Genomic DNA, 22,718 nt, shown 5'->3' on the forward strand with positions numbered 1-22,718 from the left:
TATATGAAGGTTATGGAATATTATTGCTCTGTAAGAAATGACCAGCAGGAGGAATACAGAGAGGCCTGGAGAGACTTAAATCAACTGATGCTGAGTGAAATGAGCAGAACCAGAAGATCACTGTACACTTCAACAACAATACTGTATGAGGATGTATTCTGATGGAGGTGGATATCTTCAACATAGAGAAGATCCAACTCACTTCCAGTTGATCAATGATGGACAGAGGTAGCTACACCCAGAGAAGAAACACTGGGAAGTGAATGTAAATTGTTAGCACTAATATCTGTCTGCCCAGGTTGCATGTACCTTCGGAATCTAATGTTTATTGTGCCACAAGAAAATGATATTCACACACATATATTGCACCTAGACTATATTGTAACACATGTAAAATGTATGGGATTGCCTATCATCGGGGGGGAGGGAATAGAAGGAGGGGGGGATAATTTGGAAAAATGAATACAAGGGATAATATTATAAAATATATATATATAATAAAAAATTATTTAAAAAAAAAAGAAACAAGAAAAAACAATTCAAATATGCTGAAGCTATAATTAGAAGCGTGCAAGATTTAGCAGCTACAATGAAAGATGAAAGGTCCTGGAATCATATCTACTGACAATCAAAAAAAAACTTTAAGCCTGCAGCCAAAAATATCACATCCAGCAACATTATCTATAATTCTGAATGAGAAAAAGTGGACCTTCAAAGAACCTGCAGATTTTCAGGACTTTTTATCAACCAAACATGAACTTAACAGAAAATTTTATACATAAAAGCCAATATCAAAGATCAATTTTAAGGATCTCAACATGGACAAATTGTTTATATGGGAAATGTATACTGTATATTTAAGATTCACATCAACAATAGGGTGGCTCAAAAGAAAGATTGATAGAGTTAAGGTAAAAACGGTTATTATGTTATACAAATGAGGTACAGAGGAAGAAGAGACACAAAGTGTTTCATTAGAGGGGGGAGGAGGGCTTTCTCACATTAGGAATGGGTTTAATAGGCAACACTACATATAAACCATGAAGGGTATAGCACCCTTCAAAAATCTATAAATAAATAAGGGGGAAAGAAAGATCAGATGGGAAAGCAAAGGATGAGGAAAGAAGACAAGAGAGGGATCCTTGGGTGGAGGGAGATTAAGTAATAGCAAGGCAAGTCATGGAGCAGAATTTAAGAGTCAGCAGAGATAGGAAAGACGTGTGTGTGTGTGTGTGTGTGTGTGTGTGTGTGTGTGTGTGTGTGTGTGTCTAGGAGGGTGAGTATGTGTGAATGTATGTTATGTATGTATATATCTACTGTGTATACATAAATATATCTTTTCTTAACTGTAGCTTACTTGGGGGGTTGGGGGGATGAAAGGGAGGAAAAAAGAATAAAGTAGATAAGATGTGCAGCAGAGAACCAAAGAACAATTTACAAGGAAGTAAAGAAAAAATGGACATTCATGAATATAATTTCTTCTACTATTATACTTTCTTGATCTAGCAATTTGTTGTTATATATTTTCAATCCTCCCTGATGTTCTGTTGGGCAAATGTTCTCTTTTGTTTTGCTTTATTTTGTTTTGTATTCCTTTTCTGTTTTTTTTTTAAATTCTGTTTTTTTTTTTCAAATAAAATAAATTAAAGAAAAAACAAAACAACAAAGAACAGCATACACACTCAACTGAATACAGAAATCTATTTACCTTACAGGGAATTGAGAGAGGAAGAAAATAAGAGAGGGAGTGGGGGGAGGAGTATAAGAGATGGCTGATAGAAGGGAAAGAGAATTAGGGAAGGCAGTAGTCAGAAGCAAAACATTTTTGAGGACAAGGTGAAAGGACAGAGAGAAAAGGCTAAACAGGGAGATAGAATGAAGGGAAATACATTATCAGTAATCATAAATTTAAAAAATTTATAGCAGGTTTCTCTGATAAAGGTCTTATTTTTCAAATATATAGAGAAATGAATTAAATTGATAAGAATACAAGTAATTTCCCAATTGACAATGGTTAAAGGATAAGAACAGGTAGTTAATTCAACACTATAATTATATGAAAAAATGTTCTAAATCACTTGACTAAAGATAGGCAGAGTAAAACAACTCTGAAATATCACCTCACACATATCACATTGGCTGATAAGACAGAAAAGAAAAATTTCAAATATTGGTAAGGATGTAGGAAAATTGGGAAACTAATGCATTGCTGATGAAAATCAATTCAACCATTCATTTGGAACTGTGCCCAAAGGGCACAGCAGAGGCTCATTTCATCTTCCTGTACACAAATGTACCCAGCAATGTTACTATTGGCTCTATATCCCAAAGATATCATAAAAGAGGGAAAAGAACTCATATATGCAAAAATGTTTGTAGCAGTTCTTTTTCTAATGGCAAGGAACTGGAAACTGACAGGATGCTCATAAAATGGGGAACCGTTGAATAAGTTATGATATATAATTGTGATGGAATACTATTGTTATAAGAAATGAAAAGCAGTACACTTTCAGAAAAATCTGTTAAGACTTATATGACCTAAAAGCAAAGTGAAGTGAGCAGAGAACCAAGACAACATTGCACAAAGTAATGATTAACTGTGAATGACTTAGTTATTTTCAGCAATACGATGATCCATGACAATGTTACAGGACTTATTTAAAAAAAAAAAAAAAAAACCAACTATTCACCTGAGGTAATCTGAATGTAGCTTGAAGCAAACTTTTTAAAACTTTATTTGTACTTTCTTTCATTACATGACCAATATGGAAATATGGTCTACTGACTGTGTGTGTGTGTGTGTGTGTGTGTATACACACACACATATATATACATTGAGATATATTTGTGTGTGTATGTATGTACACATGTATGTTGTGTATGTATACATATGTATATACAAATATATCTCAATTTCAGCTCCTACAACTTATATCATTAATGTATCTCAGCTTCCCATAATAATGGTCCACACCTTAGATTTCAGCATCACCTTTAACTGTACTACCTTGCTATGGAAAAACCAAAATGTTGTGACTTTGTAATATTAGAATCATTGGTCTGCTTTCTTATTAAAGTTTTCTCCTGGGGCAGCTAGTTGGTGCAGTGGATAGAGCACCAGCCCTGAAGTCAAGAGGACCTGAGTTCAAATCTGGCCTTAGACACTTAACACTTCTTGGCTATGTGACCCTGGGCAAGTCACTTAACTCCAATTGCCTCAGCAAAAAAAAAAAAAAAAAAAAAAAAAAAGTTTTCTCCTTTGCTCTGAACAAGTATTGGGTCTATATACTAGCCATATGTCATGAAAAGAAGATAGAAGACATGATAGCAATGCAAAAGCATGATGTAATAACAAAACTAGCTCATTTCTACTTTACCATCAATTTCTGGATCTTTTCCTCCTCAGACTTAGGAAGAATCATCCTTGGCAACACAATCTCATAGAGTAGTATTAAGTTCTAGAACATGGTCACCTGGTTTGAAAGAAAAGAGAAGTAAACAGTTAGAAAAATGCATGACCAGCATGTGGCTATGCCTATAGTCCAGTAAAACTGTGTGCTGGAAAGTGAACTGAGTTTAGCATCAAGAGAGCAGAGTTTGGGGCCTGGATCCTCATATTTACTATCCCTACTCTTCAGAGCCACAGTTTTCTCACTTGTAAAATGAGGATAACAGTGTTCTTTCCAACTCAGTCTATATCACCTTATGCACAGTTATGGCTTTATAATCCATAAAGTGCTAATAAATGTGAACTATTATTTGAGAAGAATCCCATTGCTATATAAAGTATTTACATATACTGCAAGCACAAGGAAAACTTTATTACAATGCAGAGTAATCACACCGAAACAGTCCAAATCTGACACAAGAGTCACTTGGTAACAGTAACTCCCCTTAGCTGTAAACAATTCCTGCTGCCAGACTTGAATTGAGAGAAAAAAAGGAGAAGACTTCTGTTGGGTGACTAGTCTTCAGCAGTTTTAAGACACTTGCCTTAACCTTTCTGCTCATGTAACAACCATCACCCTCCCCCACCCAGCACTGCTACCATCATCCCAAATACCAACACCAGAGCATTAGAGAGCTTTCAGTGTAAGTTTATGCTTTTCAAACACTGTTTCCTTTGATCCTCATCAACAACTCTAGGGTGGAGGGACAGCTAGGTGGCTCAGTAGGTAGAGTGCCATTCAGTTTCCACTCCCACCCATCTTAGCCTAGGCCTTCATCATTTCATGCCTAAATTACTGTAACAATCTCCTCTAACATGTCATACCCTTGTTCACAAACTTGCAATGCTTATTATTAGCTCCCACATAAAATCCAAAAATCTTGTGCTTCACTTGTGACCTTCAATAATCTGACTCTGACCTACATTTTCAATTTTACTAATGTCTTACTAATCCCTAATGAATATTCCCACTTGTGCAAATATTATCAAATTCTTCCCACATATACTACACAAACTTTGACATATATACCAATGGTGATTTCCATGCCTAAGGTACTCTCCCTTTTGTCCTCAGCTATCTTTTAGGGCCTACCTCTAGGTAAACCTCTTCCAGTAAGGCTTTTTCAACTAGTCTTGCTCATTATTTCCTGCTTTATTAAATGTTAACTTGTAAAATGGTAACTTTCTAGAACTTGTCTAAAACAAAATTACAGAATTTGAAAACTGAAAGACATCTTAGCAGTCAAAACTTCCAAATTACAAAATTGGAATCAAAAATTCCAATATCTCTCTGCCCATTCCACTTTTGGAAGCTCTGGTTGATAGAAAGCTTTCCTGTGTCAATAATGCTCTTAGCAACTTTTACTCATTCTCCTGGTTCCCAGAACAATCTAATCTCACCTCCATATTCTTCAAATTCTGAAGATAATTAACCTGTCCAACCTAAGCCTTCTTTTTTCAAGCTTTAATGTCCCCAGTTTCTTCAAATAATCTTCATTTGACAGCTCCAAGGACCATCTCCATCCTTGACCCTTCTCACACATTCTGCAAATTATCAATGTACTTTTATTTTTCCCCCAGTTTTTGAAAGGAAAATTTATTTAACAACTTTCACCTAGCGCAATACACCTAAAAAAAAAAATCACAATACAAAGAAAGATTTAAATTAAAGCCTCAAAATTTGATAAAAACACCAAGACCAAATCCTAAAGTGTGATGACCATTGTTAGTACCCTGCATACCTTAGAATCAGCGGGAGTCAGGATAAGCAAAAATCTTTATTCTTGGTCTTTAAGCAGTAGAAGTGAAGAGAATGGACATGTAGGATCTCCCCGACCTCACCTCTTTGTCTCTGGCCCAGAAATGACTCTGGCTAGTCTCCCTCCATCTCCTAGTTCCTCCCACAATTCTCTGTATACACCAAACGATTGGGCCAGCACAGGATAGTGGGAAGGACCATTTTCCAAGCATATTCTTATAGAGTATTGTCCAATTGGTAATAAGCCTCAAGTGCTCCATTGTCCGACCTCAGTGCATTAACTCAAGAGTTTCAGCCCTTTACATCTCCTGCTTTCTTTTGTTTTAGAACACTGGTGGTCATGCCCTCCTGATTTCTCAGGAAGGGAGGTGAAAGCACTAAAAAAGTAAATGATCACTCCCTCCCAGACATCTCAGGAAGGGAGATGAAAAGCACCAAAGGGAAGTGGGGATTGCTAGCAGGTTTCTGGGCTGAAGGGTCTTACTAGAAACAAGTATGCACAAACCCATCAGCATAGGAGGTATTACACAAGCACATAGCAATAATGCACAGGCTATTAGTGATGACTCTCCTCACAGCCAGTGCAGGCTCAATGTGGTGCAACAAACATGAATTGTACATGCAAATAGTGATATAACAAACAATATAAATCAACATGGTCTTGTAAAAGATTTCCAGAAGTTCTAGAAGGAGGGTATGTAAACAACAATCACACATACGCCTTTTTCAGCAGCCAAGAAAGAGTCAAAAACCAATCTATTTTCCATTGCTTCACGTGTCAGGGAATCCAATGATCTCTGAAAATTTTTGAAGTCCTGCAACAATTTTATCATGTCCCAGAGACTCCAATGATTCCTGAGGGTTTTCAAGTCCTACAACAATCTTATCATGTTTCAGAGAATCCAATGATTCCTGTGGATTTTCAAGTTCTAAAAGTCTTATCATGTCTCAGAGAAGCCAATGATTCCTGAGGGTATTGAAGTCCAACACTAAAGTATCCGTTCAAATGTACTTTTAAAATGAAGATCCCAGAAGTGATCCTGGGCAAGTCACTTTGTTGCCTCAGTTTCCTCACCTGTAAAATAAGTTGGGAAAGGAAATGACAAACTCCTCCAGTATCTCTGCCAGGAAAACCCCACATGGGTTCACAAGGAATCAGACATGACTAAAACAAATGAACAACCACTATATGGCCAAAACTGAACATAATTCTCCAGATACAGTCTGAAGAGGGAATTTGAACCGAGTTCTTCCTAATTCTGAAGCCAAAATATAGCCTGGTGATTAAGTTTACTGGACCTGGAATTTCCAAAGAAGGGATCAAACTTCTGCCTGTATGGCCCTGAACAAGTCATCCAACCTGTCTGACCTCCAGAGGATAAAGACCCTTCCTTTTGCTTAGAGCAAAGGAATATATGGAGAGCCTGGATTCACTGAGCCAGGTTTTGTTCAAGCATTGTTTCCATGCTTCTATTCCTAACAGATCTTAGAAGGACTTTAAGAGGCACAAATAGAATGTAAAGCTGGGAAATAATGTTCTTCTCAGTTTATCCTTTCCTCTGGCCAGGAAGTAGCTAATAATCTCCAATTATTATCTTTATCTTCAACCATACGGGCAGAAGCATCATACTGATCAAGCAACTCCATATTTCCTAGGAGCTTCTGCCACAGACTCAGATTTTGCTCACAGAAAACAGGGGTTGATTTGTCTTGCACTGTCTCACCCACAGCATCTGTGCTAGGATCCAAATGGGAGGAGAGGAGGAAGCACTGTAACAGGAATGATACTATATTCATACTATGTGTGCCTTTTAAGGCCAGAGACTCATCACAAAGATAAATGAAGTATCAAATTAAAATATCAAAGCAAAATGTTAGTGAAAGAGTATTTCTTTGTGAAATTTGGGTTAGCACATTCTACTCAGATTCTCTCACTGCATCTTGAGGAGATAAAGACTCAAAGAGTTAAAAACCCTTAAGAGGCCAGAGTGGTGCCCAAATAAACATTCTACAAATAGACAATTCATATATACATCAGGGATTCCCAATCTGAGACATGCAGACTTCCAGGGAGTCTTGTCAAATGGCATGGGGAATATTTAGCAACTGATTTGATGATCCACTTGGAATTAAATAATTAATTTCTGATACACATATGGGGGCAGCTAAGTAGCACACAGAACAAAATGCCTAGCATAGAACCTGAAAACTTTCCTTGTTGAGTTCACATCTGACCTCAGATATTTGACTTAATAGCTTCATGAGTCTGGGCAAGTCACTTTATCTTGTTTGCCTCAGTTTTCTCATCTGTAAAAGTGACCTGGACAGGAAAATGACAGACCATTCTCTTAGGCAAGAAAATCTCAAATGGGCTCACAATGTAGTTTTCTCCATTGAATGAACGATAACAAAATGCATAAGAACACAATGTTAGACTTTATTTCATTTTATATTAAATAGGACAAGAAAAGAATTTCTGTGATTTAAAGGATACAGAACTTGCAAAGCTTAAAATCTATAAACTTAATAGGACTGTAATGTATTCTAGGAAAAAATGAAACATAAGAGTATGGGAACCAGAATGCTCATGTGTACTTTTAAACACCTGAAACAAGACTGATTGTAAAAATATATGAAGAGAGTACAAAATAATACAAAGCACTTGAGAATAATCCCCTCAGCTTGCAGTATGGAAGAAGACAAGTCTCCAATTGGTGAGCAGGGAACTTCTCCATCATGAAGTAAGTGATTCTCATTCTGTTGCAGGAGAAGGCAGGAAATGAAAGGACCACAGCCAGGGAGCCGGGTGGTGCACTGATAATTCTTGCCTAGAGAATGCTCAGAGAAATGAATAGCAGCAAGCACAAAGATGCGAGTCCCCTTGACAGAAAATCATGGGACCAGGCTTTGTTCCTGGAAGTGGGGGTCCAGGAGAAAAGACTGGTGTAATAGGTGTTATGAATGAAATAGGATAAAATTTATAAATAAAAGAATAAAGAAAAACATTGTAAAAGACAAGAGTGCAAGAAGTATTTTCTAGCTACACCTTCAACCTGAGGTACAGGGCATTCCCTTGATGGTTCAATGATCCAGGAGAGGTTTGGAAATAGTAATTATCTTCCTTCTTGACAGTGAAGCAAGAACAAAGAGGCGTAGGAGTTCACATTCCTGCCCTTTTTTCTCCTCAAGTAGGGGATATAGATCCCTAGTATCTACTGAGGTAGCTGAATCACATCCACTTCCCAATACTGTCTGCTTGAGCTGAAAGCCTGCTAAGCAAAGACCTAATGGCAAACAGCCCTCAGGAGCCTTGGCCTCCACTTACTATTATTTTCTACCCTTCCAGTCACCAGGGACGAGCTGATGTGGAATCCATCTCTGATGTCCATTCTGAGGCCCCAAGGTATTAACTGATATACTCATGATTCCACAGTTAACAAGCACTGACTCAAGATTTAGATCTAGATCTTCCTGATACTGAATCCAACACTATCCATTTTTAATCATCACGCTTTCTTATGGGAAATTTTTCATCTCTGAACATTTCAACTCAACAAAAGAGAAAAAGAATAGTTCAATGAATTAGACATAAAATTAAAAAAACACAAAACAGGAAAGTAGCAAGTCCAAAAACTCCAACTAAACCCAATGTAGAACTTATGAAAATCAAAGGAGAAAGTAATAAAACGAAAAGAAGAAAATCTGAATCAGTAAATAGAATTTAAAAAACAGGTTTGGGAGAATAAAACAAAAAATAATCTTTTATAAGAAGAATCAAATTACCAATATCAAAAATGAAAAGGCATTCATAACAAAGAGAAAATAAAATTATTAGAAACTATTTTGTCCAATTATGCCAATAACTAACAAATGAAGTGGAATAATATGTACCCAAATGAATAGCCAAGTTAACCGAAGAACAAACCTTTAAATAACCTTATTTCAGGAGGGAAAATGAACAAATCTTAAATGAATTCCCAAAGGAAAAAAACATTAGAATCAGAAGAATTCATAAGTAAATTATGCCACACATTCAATAAGCAATTAAATCCAATATTACATAAGCCATTTGCAAAAAACAATCTAGTCTACTCAAATTCTTATTTTGATACAAAAAGAAAATCCAACCAGAAAAAGACAAAGCAAAGCACAGTACAGACTAATATACTTAGGCAAAAATGAATATTCGCTAAGAGGCTATAACAACATTGCATAAAGATTATACACTATGAACAGTTTGAATTTATGTTAGAAATTATATATTGATTCAATATTAAAAAAATTATAAAAATTATAGAGAATATTTAATAAATATCTAATAAAAATCAAAATAATGAATATGTCAATAACTGCATAACTGTTCTGAAAGACTATATAATATAGGACACACTTAAGAATATACTATGATTTATATGACTTGATGAAATAAAATTTATCATTTTTTTCATCTTTTAAAAACTTTACTTCTTTCTTTATATTATCTAACCATTATCGAATAATCTGTCCAAAATTAAAAGCTGCTTTCATAAGATATGGTGAATAACTTATGATACAAGACAAACTGTCATCACAGATAAAAATGTACTTGTACCCCAAGTACAAGTCACTTATTGGAACTTTGAATGCCTTCTTCAAATTCCACTGGGAAAAAAAAAAAGAATAAACTACAACAGAACATTTTTAAGGTGAACACAAAGATTAGGAACATCCAGAAGAAGAAATTAACCGAAAAACAAAGAGATAAAATAAGATGTAGATACTTTCACTGACGAATATGCGGATACAATCCTTAAGGTTATATAATATGTACTTTACCTTTTTTTAAATTGTTACTGCTAATAAATTGGAAATCCCTGAATTTTTAAAAGTGTGTTTAATGTTATTTTACTGGGTTTTGCTCTGAAAAAGAAATGAGAATTTTTGTACTTTCAAATTAGACAACTTTTTCTCTCCCCTTTCCTCCTCTCTCTCATTCACCCCCCCTCCCCCCACCTAAACCTACATACCTACCTATACACCAGGAGGGGCAGCTAGGTGGACAATTAGACTCCAGGCCTAGAGTCAGTAAGATTCATCTCCTGAGTTAAAAATCTGAGCTCAGTCATTTCCTAGCTTATGTGATCCTGGACAAGTCATTCAATCCTGTTTGCCTCAATTACCTCATCTGTTTAAAAAAAAAAAAAAAAAGAAAGAAAATGAACTGGAGAAGAAACAGCAAAAAAAAAAATGAAATAGGATCATGAAGAGTCAGATGGGACCTAAAACAATGAACACCAACATGTCAGGTACTAAGCTAAATGAAGGAATACAAAAGAAGACAAAAAAATAGTCCCTATTCTCAAGGATTTCAACCAGAAAATCCAACTCTTGCAGCACACAACACTGTAGTAATGTCTTAAGACACTGCTCTAACCAGCTCCAGTCACAGGCTTATTTCAACATTTCCAAGGATCTGGTAAATTGCTGTGTTGTGGGCAGTTAGCTAGCAGAAAGGTAGCACTGGACCTGGAGTCATCTGAGTTCAAGTTCTGCCTCAAATAAGGTTAAGTCATTTAATTTCTGTCTCTGTTTCTTCATCTCTAGATGGAATAATAGCACTTGTCTCACATGGTCCTGATGAGGATAACATACATAAAAGTACTTTGCAGACCTTAATACACTGTGTAAATGATAGTTATTATTATTATTTATTATTATTATTATTATTATTACTCCCTACAATTGTGTAGATGACAACTCAACTTAATTAGCTCAGCCTTTGCAACTCTGGTCCAAGTTCATCTAAAACAATCCTCCCTTCTCCCCTATCCCTGCTCCACCCAATAATGCCGAGATCTTTGCTTTAGAACCTTTAAGGGATATTAATCAGGCACCAAAAGCAACCCATAGGCTATCCCATATTATCCCTTGCTCTTGTTACATGATCAGCCTGCTTATTTTTCCAGTCATATATATTTTGAATTACATTTTTTTATTATGCCACTTCTTGCAGGTATCATTTGTATTATACTACTTATATTCACCATACATATTTCCACTGCAGTTTTGATTTCACAGAGAAAGTGCTATTCCATGATTCACTACAACATGGCAGCACTGGAAGAATTGTTGTTCAGTGATTTTCAAAAAAGTGCATTTTCACTTCATGACTCCATTTGGGATTTTCTTGGCAAAAATGGAGAAATGGATGCTTACCATTTCCTTCTCCAGATGATTTTACAGATGACTAAACTGAGGCAAACAAAGTTTAATGACTTAGCCAGGATCACACAGCTAGTAAGTTTCTGAGGCAGGATTAAACTCAGGAAAGTGGAGTCTTCCTCATTCCAGGCCCAGCACTTGTTCCATTGCACAATCTAGCAACTCACAATGCATACAAGTATTCAAAAAATGGACTGTTATTTCAGAGAGAAGTTTGGGGTTAAAAGCATTAGAAAGTTTTCAAATGCACCAGGACACTCTCTTCAGCTTTTTTATTTCTAAGCTCAGTTCATTGTTTATCTGAAGTGTCTAAGAAATATAATGTTGACGGAGCAGTTCTATGGGTTTTCCCTTCAATAATGTATCATAGTTTGGGAATTAGTTATGCTTTCTCCACTTGACTTTCCTTGTATGAACAAAAGTCTTACTGATTCCTTCTTCACCATGGCAAATAAGGAGCCTTGGGGTCTTGAAGGTTATGCCAAGGATGTCCGATCTCTGACAGGTCCTAAAGACAAAGTAAAGTCTTAGCAAGAGACTGCACCTGTTTTCTAAAGACCAGGCTGGCTAACTACAAAGAAACCTATGCTGACCAACAGTTTGGTCAATACCCATTAACAATGACAGCACATGAAAGAAATATACAGAATGGTCCTCCTTCCACTCCCCCAGTTAATGCTGATAGAATGTCAAAAAAGCAACAGAAAAGGCTAAGGCTTCTTAAACCACATGTAAAAACTATTTAATCTTTTGTTCTCTAAATATAAGAGCCAGGAACCCCCCAAAAATACTATACAAAAAGGAATGGAGGGTACATGATATGACTAGACTACAACCTATCACAAATGAGGTACCTGAAGAAGAGTTGGGGTAAAAAATAACAACAGAGAAATGTTTGAATGGAAAAGAGATAGATTGATCACATGGTGAGAATAAGGGATAAGAGGTGGACACCCTGATTTCTACACTGGATCAAATCCAGGACCAAAGTCAAGAAGACCTGAGTTTAAATCTAGCCTCAGAGACCTGCTAGTTGTGAGACCCTGGGCAAGTCACCTAAATCAATACCAAATCCTGAGTATTGTTCAGTATTGCATTAGTGTCTTATTCTCTTACCAAACTTTAAGGTCCCACAGGGCAACAACTGGTCCTTTTTTAAACTTTATGTCTATCTCAGTGCTTGGGGCACTGCACAAATGTGGCAGCCAAAGACAACACCAGTTTCAAATATAAACTTATTTGCAAACTTTTATGGAGGAAGAAGGGAAGATGATGGCCACCAGATCCCTTCCTGCTCTGAATTTATAATGCTATGACTGTAATTGTCCAAGAAGCAACTGGGGAAAACTGAGGTTTCAGAATGTTGGCATGAGATGCAATTGAGCCAGATCATTCCAAGCATATTCAATACAAAAATGGAAAACCAATAAAGAAAAGTGAAAGTGGTTTTTAAAGATTTCTACAACAAACAAATATTCTCCACTAACTTCAATAGAACCTACATATTTGAACACTAAGAAGAAACATCCCTAAAGAAAACAGCCTCAGTCACTTGATAGGAACTCAGGGAAGATGGTATGTCAGCTTCATGACCCAGACTCCTGTGGCATCATTCTGTTTAAGAACAGCTGACCCAGAACAAGGATATGTCAGACGAGGTATGTGTTAGAAATAACTCTAACTTGCAAAGTACTGAAGAATAAAATTTCAAGATATCTGAAAGAGAAAATACTGAAAGTAGAAAACCACAGATGTTGCTGAATAAAACAAAGTGCTCTTGGACTCAAAGATGAATTTGGAATCAGAAAACCTGGGTTTCGGCTCTTGCTCTCCTATGTTCTTTCCAGCCTAATCTATGATATTACAACCCAAGAAAAAGGCACTACTAGAAAAAGAAAAAACTATTAGCTAAACGACCCATATGCTCACTTTCTTATCTCAGCAGAAATTCTGCGAGAGTAATCTTAATATATCTTAAGGACATCCAGGGTAAAAATATGAGACAAGAATAATCAAGCTTTCCAAAATGTTATCTATAGCAGACCATATCTTTACTGTCATCCAACTGAAACTGTTTAGGCTACAAGTTCCCATAAATTATTGTTTATTGACATCTGTGGCAGAGTCAATCAATACAGACACGACTAAAAAACAACTCACCAACAACAAAAGAGCAAGACTTTCCATAATGTCAGTTCTCTATAGTTCTATACCTCTGTTTATTAGACCTATGAAGACAGTTTTACTCCTTGGAATTTTGAAATAAAGTGCTACCCTCCACATGCTAAATGAATCAGAATGGCTTCCACACATATATACATACATACATATATACACATATATTTGTGTATGTATGTATATATATACATGCATACACAAATTTATATATAACTGAATTAATAAGGCCTTTGTACCCTTGTAAGGATTTTTGTGTACTAGAAGTTTATTGCTCTTCCCCTATAGAATGTATCTCATACATAAAAATTTTCCCAACAGGGAAAAAAAATAGCCTTTTTAAGATCCTAAAGTTCTTAGGCCTTTGTGTGTTTTTTCACTTAAATTAATAAACCAAAGCTATTATCTTAGTGCTCTAATTGAACTCCCAGGAAATACTACCTATATCAACTGGCAAGAAAAGTTAATTTTTTTTGCTTTTCGCAAATACCTTAAAACCAGTGGAAATCTCCTCCTCTTGCCCCAATAATAATGTAGCTGCACAGATAAAATATCAATAGCATCTAGACCACATGCCCCTTCTCATAAAGAAAGTAGCTCTTAAAACTTAAATGCTATGTAAATATAATAACTGTTATCCATCCTTTAAGACAATTCAAATCCTATTTCCTCCATGATGCTTTTCCTAACTGAATTTTACCCTAGAGATTTCTTCCTTCTCTGGATTCCTACAGAATTTTGTCTTCAGTGTAATAGATTTCAGAGCTAGAGGGAATTTCAGGTATCAGCTGCTAAGCTGACATCACAGAGTTAGGTTGCCATGTACAAAAGATAAAAGTTTTGAAGGGAATGTCTAAAATCCTAGACTTAGAATCATTAAAACCTAAACTCAACTCATATAGTTACTTGCTAGGTAACTCTTAATTTCTCTTTATCATGGTTTTTTCAAACTAAAATGTGAAGACAATCATACCACTTACCTCACCTGGGAGTCGTGAGAATCAAATGAAACACTATGTGGAAAGCAGTACTCCATATTTAGAATAGATTGTTATTACTCTTCACTACTTCAGTGAAATAAATGTTATTCTAAGTCAAAATAAATGAAAGACCATACAACAGAAGTTACCTACCATAAGGAGATTTGGAAATTGTGGCTGATAGCACTAGCCTTCTTGCCTCTCAAATTTCATCCCCAAAAATGTTACAAATTTTACTCTGAATTCATGAACATCATAAGAGTCTTTTTTAATGTATAAGATATCCTGAAAAAAGTACAATTGGATCAGTAACAAATTTTTCTGCTTCAGCCATCCCAAGGACAGGATATTTTGGCCAGCTGACAGTTCACATGCATTCCTTCTGCCTAGGGAGATATATTCTCGTAAATTCTTATACTGGAGAAAGTTATTTATAGACTGATGATAATACCTCTTAAGACAATCCAACTCCCTTTACTCTGATTCTCTAGTCATCAAGAAACCCACTTATCTTAATTTGATTCCCCAATTAGATGTTTCTACTAGAAAAGGAATGTGCTGACAGACTTACAAGAATTTTAGGTCCACTTGGGTGTTATTTCTAAGGTCAAGTTAATAAACTAGAATTCTAATTTACAAAACACAGTATTTTCAGTGTAGCAAAACAAACTCAGCAGAATACAAATTCCTTGAAGAGAGGAATTATTTTTAATTTGCATCCTCAAACTTAGCAAAATGCTTGGAACACAATGTATATTTAGAAATCTTAAACAATTATTCCAGTCAAGTCTGGGGCCTGTGATGACCCTGTCAGAATATAGATGGATAATTTGGCTAAACCAGATGTTTTTGTCTTTTACCATCTTGAATATCAGACTTCTTATCAAAGATTATTACAAGCACTTTTTACCTCAACAACTAGCATGCCATTCAGGAAATATCCTGGAACACTGGAACAAGTCTTTTATTTCTTTCTCTCTTACAATTCTACTATAACCTCTGGCACAGAGTAGGGTCTCAGGAAATATTTGCTGTCTCAATGCATTAGGTAAGATAACAAGCATTTTTTAAGAGTAGACCATGTACCAGGCACTGTGCTCACTAGTATCATCATCACAGCTAACATTTATATAAGACCTACCAGGAGCCAGGCACTATGTTAACAGCTTTACAATTACCTCCACATTTGATCCTCAAAACTGCCCTAGAAGGTAGATATTATTAGCCCCATTTTAAAGCTGAGCTAAGTGATAATAGAAGAAAGTTAAATGTCACAGCTGGAGTCAAAAGAAGGGGAAAGAGGGGGGCCAAAAAGTGGTGCAGAAGTCTAGAAAGTCAGAATGGCCAGGAGGGAAATGAAGATCAGTCAGCCTATCTCCAAAATGGAGGAGGTCCAGAAGAACTCACTGGAGGAGTGAGAGCTGTACCAAAGGAATGTCCCTGCCCAAGAAAGCCCCAGGTACTAAGGGAGGATCCAGAATGGATGTGGAAGTTTTCAATGGTTTGTGAAGCTGCCGATTGCTTTCTGGGAGGAGATCTGCTGTGTCAACTCAAATCTCTGGGACAGAGTCTTCTTCCTGTACAGAACCATTGTCTCCAAACAGTTGCCATTAACTCTGTCCAGAGTAGTGACTTCCCTCTTTTATCCTCCCAGAGAATGGGCGTGGGATAATGCAAGGGCTTCTGGGAAAAATTACTTCAACCAATGAACTTGCTCCTCCTAAGCATGCAAGCTCCTCCCCAGAAGTTCACAAGTAAAACTCCCAGTAAAGGCCGGAACTAGAAAATTGTCAAGTACCGACTTAGCACTTAGTAAGAACCTAACAGGAGTTCAGAAAGCAAGAAGCATAGCAAGGAGGGTAATGCAGGTCTGGCTAGCCTGGGATCCTCCCCCAAGATGGAGATTGTGGATAATCTCTCCCAGAAACCTATTCACATTATCCTTTGGCACTTAGGTTATTTTTATACAACCATATTTATTTTTTCAGATACTTTGCTCCCAAAAAGGGAGACCAAATTCCTTCAAGCACTCAAGAATTTTGTAGCAGATAAAACTGCAGACAACTTCCCCCATAACTGAATACATAGCTATCAATCTCCACAGGCTCCCCCTTTCAAGGGAAATTGATAAGCACTTAAAGGCAATAAGATTTCACCTGAAACTGAAGAGCGGTGTTTCAGCTTCTGAAACCTTCCTAACCAGTACCAAGGCTCAAAGACAGTTAACATTTTTCCATTATTGTTTTCATTTCTACAACAGAGACAAAATTTAGTTTTCTTCAGATAATATCAAAAGTATAATGAAATATCCCAACTATTCTTCTTTTTCTGCATCAATCTAGCTACAGAGAAAAAAAATAAAAACAGGAAGACAACTTCAAATGTAATATTATTATGAATTCAAAAAAGTAAGGAGAACATTGTAATAATCCAAGCAAAAAATAATTCATTCTATATAAACTCAGCTAGGCCCCCACTGATGAAGTCTAGATTTGGGGTACATAAATGAAATTAGGGTTTAATTGAGGTCTAGTGGCAGGTTCAGGATTCAGGGAGTCAAATAGAGCTCCCCTGCAACCCCTTTAGATTAGGTGCAAGGATACAGAGTTAAATGAGGTCTAGTAGAGGCAAAAAAGTCCCCTGTAAAGGAATTTACAGGCTTGAAAACCTAGATTACTAAAAAGAAGTTTCTTATGGGGTTTGGAAATAAAGTTAAAATCTAGTTAGTAAAAGGTGTTAAGTAAAGAGAAGAGGGCACCGGAAACAGTGTTCCAGTGGGCAGAGTCCTTGGTGCCAGGCATAGTGCTGACATGTTTCAATCCTCTACAAAGACAGCACTCCAGCTTGGTTCTTTTATAATGAGAGATTTAGCTAAAGGGGCCTGTGGGTGGAGTCCCAAGTTGGCTCAGATCCCATGGGGGCTGGGAGAGCCCAAGTGGGGCTGGGAGAGCCTAAGTGGGGCTGGATCAGGCCCCAATCTTCCATTGGAATTCTAAGGGATGCTTTTGACCAGGATTTGTGAATCAAAGGTCCTAGCTTCTTGAACTGATAGGAGGGGTTGGGAATCAGAAAGGAATAAATGAATCTGAAAAGACTAGTTTCTTAAAGGGGCCACAACCCCGCATCACCCACAAGCCAATCAATCCTTTTAAATCCTACTGTGAATATGGCAAAACTTTTCTTCTGTCCAGTCTGTTATAACAGACACTTCTATAAGAGCCTTCTTACCTGAGAAAAATGAGCTCCCTTCCTTATAGGATCATAGACTTAAGAATTGGAAGGAATCTTGAAGCCCATTAAAGTCCAACCTTCGTGTTATACAATAAAGGAAACTGAGGCCCAGAGAAGATGGGGCTCAAAGGCAAGTTTTCCAGTCTCCAAGGGAGCACCACCCCCACAAGTGGTTCTCCAGCAGCACTAGACCTTGGAATAACTTCCTTCCTCCCCCAAATCATAAAAGCATCATCCCTAACTTTCACTTTAATCCCTTTGACACAGCTTCCGATCCATTCCTTCAGGCATCAGATGTCTAGGATTTTAAGCATAGATTTTGACCCCTTCTTAAGCACCTTAGATGTCTGCCCCCTTCAAGTACACTTCATCTCTTGGCTTCAGGTTCCTGGTGCCTGAAATACTTCTAACCCCTCTACTTCCTGGCTTCCCTGGCCTTCCTTCAAGGCCCCACATAAAAATCCCACCTTCTACAGGAAACCTTTCCTCGTACCTCCTATTTCTAGTGTTCTTCCCTCTGTTGATTATTTCATATTTATTCTGTATATAACTTGTTTAGACATAGCTATTTGCAGGTCACCTTTCCCATTAGATTTGAGTTTCTCAAGAGCAGGGACTATCTTTCCTTTCTTTGTGTCCCTAGATCAAAATGGATATTTACAAAAAGCAATTAGCACAATATCTGGTACCTAGTAGGCATTATGTAATGCTTTTCCATTCTTTCTAAACCCCAGCAACTAACAAGGTACCTGGTACACAGTAGGCACTTAAATACTTATAGAATGACTAAACAAAAGATGTCAATATTTTCTTAAAAGAAAAAAAGGAAACTTTCTCCCTTTGCTATGACACGACTATCCTAGTTCTTCTGTTCTATTATTTACATCACTATTTCCCTTTCCGCTTCTCTAATAACTGTATTCACCAAAGTCCTTTCCTTAGCATACTTTTCTTCCCAACAGCTTTATATATTATGTTTACAATGTTTATATTCTCTCTGATTCTAATCCCATATTACCAACTGTCTATTAGTCATTATTACCTAACTTCCCCACTAACACTTCAAATACAACATGCCTAAAATCAAACTCATCCCTCTTCCCCCCAAACCTGATTCCTCTTCCTGACACATCTGCCTATTCTATTCATACCATGTTCTTCAGTCACTCCTTTCATAGTCTCAAGGCTCCTTCTGCCTCTTCCTATGTCCCTTCAATTACCAAGGGCTAACAACTTCACTTACAAAGTAAGACACACATTCTCCTTTCCAAAATCCCATTGTTGTTGTTCAGTCGTTTCAGTCTCGTCCCCTAGGCAAAGATACTGGAGTGGTTTGTTGTTTCCTTCTCCAGCTCATTTGGCAGATGAGGAAACTGAGGCTAAGTTAAGTGACTAGCCCGAGGTCATAAAACTGTTAAGTATCTGAGGCCAAAAGTAAATTCATAAAGCTGCATCTTCCCTGCCAGCACACTATCCAACCAGCTGCTAAATTGTTTCCTTCCAGACCCACCCCTTCATAAGCTCTTAGCTAGTCTACCCCCACAGCCTCTCCCTCTGTTATACAGTTCCCTAAAACACAGCTCCCTATTCAGAAACCTTTAATGGCTCTCAGAAAATACCAAGTTAAATCCATAATATCTATCCTACCATTTGAGACCGGTCAAATTCTAATCTTACCTTTATTAACATCTCACACTTCTCTCCTACAAATTCTATCTCCATCAAACGTTCTCCAAATGTATTCTTTTGTTTTTCCATCTCAGTATCTTCCCTCATTTTTCCCTTCATCATAACATAGGGAAACCACATACTTAAGCATATTGTCATACAAAAAGATTAAGGATCTAATCTAGTCCTGGTTATTAGGACTCTGCAAAATTATAACTGGCAAAAATATATCCTTCACTTTGCTTTGTAGATCTTTTAGTATTTCACAGGCTATAGGCAGCTTATTGATATATAGAGGCTGCAAGGTGATTCAGTAAGTATCTGTTTTCTCCTCCAGTAAAATAAGGATAATAATAGCATCTACCTCCTGAGGCTATTGTTGAGATAAATAGATACTATTTGTAAAGTTCTGTAAATACTATTATTATAAATAGCTTCAAATATTAACATTACAATAAATTATGAATTGCATTGAGAATTAGAGATTGATAATGACAATGTTAAATTCCAAGAAATATAAACATTAAGGGAAAAAAATGAAGCTTTAAATCAAGAGTAAAGTAAGATTTTACATTCTTAAAGGTGAAAACAGACTTTCATTTTTTAGAAATATATAGAAAGCATTTTTCTCAGTATTCTAGCCTGAAGCCTTTGATTTAATCTCAATGATAAACTTTATCAGTCTTTCTTTAACTACTAATTCTCAAAATTTGCACTATCCAACTAATTTCTAAACCACTCCTTTCTCTAATCCACCTAGGAAGGACTACTCCCCTAAGTTATTAGAGCAATAGAGAAGGAAGAAGTTTTGATTACTTTACTTAGTGAAATTATCTCTTGAGTTCAGCTTTGACCCCCCTAAAATGAATCCTTGAAGTAGAAGTAGACTTGAAAAATTAGAATTGAAAAATGATTCTCCAAAAGTGAACAAAAGTTAAATGACTATTGTTCTGTCAGAGGAAAATGGGTTACCTGAACTACTATCTAAACTTTGAACCCAAAACTAAACAAATTCCTTCCACATAAGGCAAGATGGCCAAAACTTTTTATCTCAATCCTGTCTAAACCAGAAATAATACAATATTTTCAGCATAAAGTAATCACCTAACAAATGCTCTTAGAATTCTTAGTTTCAAAATTCTGAAAACTCTTATTCATGAAACTTCTCCTGATTTCTCATAGCTGCTAGTGTTTTTCCTAAATAATTACTCCATATTTATTATGTGTGATATGTTTATGTGCATGTTTTCTCTAATATGTTCCTGGCAACAGAGACAGTTTCATTTTTGTCTTTGCCACACAGATGCCCAGTACAGTATCTGACACTGAATAGATTATTTAATAAATGCTTATTAACTGATGGACTAAAAATTGGGAGAATTTCATTACCAGGATTTGGCCAACAGATAATAGACTATTTTGGCATAGCAATTCATGAAATTATTTAATTAAAAGTGGCAGGGATTCCAGCAAAAAAGGTACCCATATTTGATAAAAATTACTTATCTTATAATTTTGAAACAAAGGCAGTGAATCAAAAAGTTTGGCCACCCTGCCTAAAACCTTAAAAGTAGAAAGATAAAATGTTCTCAATCCTTAAATTATAGATTTGAGAAATGCCCATATTATTTTTCACAGGTGGCTTGTACCAAGCAAACCACAAAATCCATAAAAGAAATTCTGTCAACAATGATCTCTTTTATCCCCTTTATTATCCTTGTGAATGAGTAGACAATTGGTAATAACACTTCCACCTAGAAAATGAACAAACAGGCGACAGATTAAACAAAGGTTAATTAGTCCAGGCAATGCCAGGAATTTAAACCCAGCTGAGCTATTTCTGGTCTAGTTCTCCACTTATTTTTCTTAAACCTCTCTCTTCTGTTTTATTGACAAGTAAAATTTTCAAACATGTTCTTACAGTTCAATAATTACAAAGACCCAAACTTAAATATAAAAAGTAAAAACCAGATCTGCCCCACTCCTTAAAACTGTAATGAGCAGCTCCAAAGGAGCCCCTTTATGGGAAAAATCTGAGGAAAGGACCAGTATTGTCCATCAGATACTTAATATCATTAGAACACTCAGTTTCAAATAAAAACAAGGGTACTATATATAGTGTTGGGAAGGAGAAAGCAAATAACATTGATGTAGCATTATTAGCTATTAATTATTAAATTCTCAATAAGCGACATCCATGTTGGGGCAGAAAATAATGGACCAATGGAAAAACTGGTCACACCAGCCTTGGGATTTATTACAAGCTTTTAATGAGACGTCACTAAATGGAGAATATGAAGGTGAGATTAAATCAGCCACACAAACCTTATTACTGCACATGGGCTATAGGAATGCCTTGTGTTTCTTTCTACATGATCCATACTTGATACTTATCATGGGATCTCCATGTAGGTGAAAAGATGATGAATGGAAAAGGCTGATCCTTCATTTCTCATTTAACCCTTGTGAGAATCCAAGAACACAGAAGTTTCATCCCTTTGGGTATTCATATATACAACACATACATGTATATAATGCATACATATGTGTACACGTGTACATCTACATACATATGTATATACCTATACGTGTGGTTTCCACTTATTGAATATATTGTGACCTATAATTTGTTTCTCCTTGGGACTCTTTTCATTGATGGAACTTCACCAAAATTTCATCCCCACAACTAACATAGTAATGAGTTCCACCAAACTTACAGAGGCTGTACCTCCAACATTAAGTATGATACACCACAGTACATTACCAGGTGCATTCTCAAACTCTACACCATTATCTGTGAAAACAACCCCATAAAGCACTACAAAACAACTTCATTAGAGGGTTTTTTCTAAAACCTACCAAAATCACCAGAAGCAAATCCTGTGTTGAAAGGAGGTATCTTCTCAATTGACAGCTAGTTAGCAGTCTCTTATCCTATCTTCTATCAAAAAACAAACAGGAGCACCGAAGTGGCACAGTGGATAGAGAACCAGCCCTGAAGTCAGAAGGACCTGAGTTCAAATTTGGTCTCCGACACTTAACACATCCTAGCTGTGTGACCCTAACCCCAACTGCCTCAGCCAAAAATAATTTTTTTTAAATTAAAAAAATTAAAAAAAAAAAAAAAAAAAAGCAAATGAAGGTAGTCTACCTGTACCATATCTAAAACTATATTATAAAGCAGTGGTCATCAAAAACATTTGGTACTAGTTAAGAAATAGACTAGTTGATCAGTGCAATAGGTTAGGTTCACAGG

At 36.4% G+C, this 22,718-nt stretch overlaps 1 protein-coding gene across 5 annotated transcripts in view; it reads right to left on the bottom strand.

Moving 5' to 3' along the window:
- The window catches only part of EXTL3 (exostosin like glycosyltransferase 3), a 90,058-nt gene that overhangs the window by 48,427 nt on the left and 18,913 nt on the right, over positions 1-22,718 (bottom strand). For 3 of the 5 annotated variants that reach the window (XM_074287572.1, XM_074287574.1, XM_074287575.1), the window contains exon 2: positions 3,378-3,473. The exons of 1 other annotated variant lie outside the window; for it this stretch is intronic. The gene's annotated coding sequence lies outside the window, so the exon portion shown is untranslated. Of the gene's footprint in view, positions 1-3,377; positions 3,474-5,190; positions 7,706-22,718 lie in introns of those variants that run through there. One more of the 5 variants, XM_074287571.1, reaches the window with a different exon arrangement.

The sequence above is a fragment of the Sminthopsis crassicaudata genome, chromosome 2, assembly GCF_048593235.1.
Source record: "Sminthopsis crassicaudata isolate SCR6 chromosome 2, ASM4859323v1, whole genome shotgun sequence".
Lineage (NCBI taxonomy): Eukaryota > Metazoa > Chordata > Mammalia > Dasyuromorphia > Dasyuridae > Sminthopsis > Sminthopsis crassicaudata.